Raw genomic sequence first — 1,507 nt, 5'->3', positions numbered from 1 at the left:
TTGCAGCAAATCTTCATCAGAGTTGTTTTGCTTGCAGCAAGTATCAATCATGGATAATATTTCCTAAAGCTAGAACCAATGTGTATTCTTTAAATATGCCAGCCGACCCAAAACATTTATAAGAACAAAGGTCATCCTTCCCTTTGAAATGGTCGGCAAAAGGTTCTCCATGATTGATACTTGCTTTCTTTGTATAAACAGGAGTGATAACGGAACATACACAGTACGTAATTTCTTCTTTATGTTCTCAGTTACATACTGTGTCCCCCTAGTTGTCTTTTAATCATGAAAGCCAGCATACAGACATGATGGAATATTTTGGAAATAACATGAATATAGGTTGATCAGAGTGGAGAATAATGTGTACCATACTCACAGAGTCCTCTGAAGAAGTGTATCACATTCACCTGTTCTATGATACTCCATCCTTAACCACTTACCTAGCATGTTTATATAGCTGGTGTCTGTTGTTAACCATTAACCTGAGCAAATATTCATTCTGTGTCTGGGACAGTGACCAGGCGTTATTAATTGGATTTTTAGCTAGTCTCTGCAGTTTGTTCATAGGGGCTGGGAGGTTTTCAATAACAATCTTTGACCCTCTCAAAATAGATGATATGGGAGAACAACACAGATGACAAACAAAAATACAACCTCCAGTTCCAGTATGACTCATATTTTATGCCCTTCCATGGGGTATCTTTAGCATATACTGACATCCTACCACCTAAGACATGCCTCATAATTGGGATGAACTTTAAATACATTGTAGAATATCCTAGATGGCTCTACCAAACCATGAATATGGCCCAGTTATTTAACAATTCATGATGTTCAGATAGATTATTTTACCTTTGCTCACCAGCCCCACTCTTTATCAGGTTCACAAAGTTAATTATATTATCAACTATGCTGATGTTGATTTGAAACCCATTATTAACTCCTTATTTGGGAGACAATTCACTCAATTCTTGGCAAATTCTCCCTTCTTGTTTCATAGCACCACAGGACGTCAGTCAATTCTTGCACAAATGGCTCCTTGTGTACCAATCAATTCATTCCAAGATCGTTTACGTTTACTTGGCTCACACATAAGACTCTTAACCACATTCTGGAATTGTTCAGCCAATCAGAAGCAGAATAATCAAGCCCGGTATCCCTGCTCCCAACTGAGCCAGCCTCTCCAGAAGGATACCGTGGACAATGGTATCAAAAGCCACCAACACATCCAGGAGATTGAACAGAGATGCACTCTGCTTGTCGGTCTCCTTGTGAAGGTCATTGGTCAGCGTGACCAAGGCTGTTGCTGTCCCAAAACCAGACCTAAATTCGAATTAAAATGAGTCTGGAAATAAAAAGTTGGAAATGTGTTTAAAATTCTACAATTAGGCAATGATATTTTTTTCAGGGAATGTTTCCAAGTAACATTTGATCTTAACAGAACTTCTTGATTACAGTTTGGTGGATGTGACAAATTAATGGAGGTGTGGTCTATCTGTGGTATATG

The sequence above is a fragment of the Gekko japonicus genome, unplaced genomic scaffold (genome assembly GCF_001447785.1).
Source record: "Gekko japonicus isolate JY-2015 unplaced genomic scaffold, Gekko_japonicus_V1.1 scaffold3098, whole genome shotgun sequence".
Taxonomy (NCBI): domain Eukaryota; kingdom Metazoa; phylum Chordata; class Lepidosauria; order Squamata; family Gekkonidae; genus Gekko; species Gekko japonicus.
Note: the sequence above shows the minus strand (reverse complement) of the source record.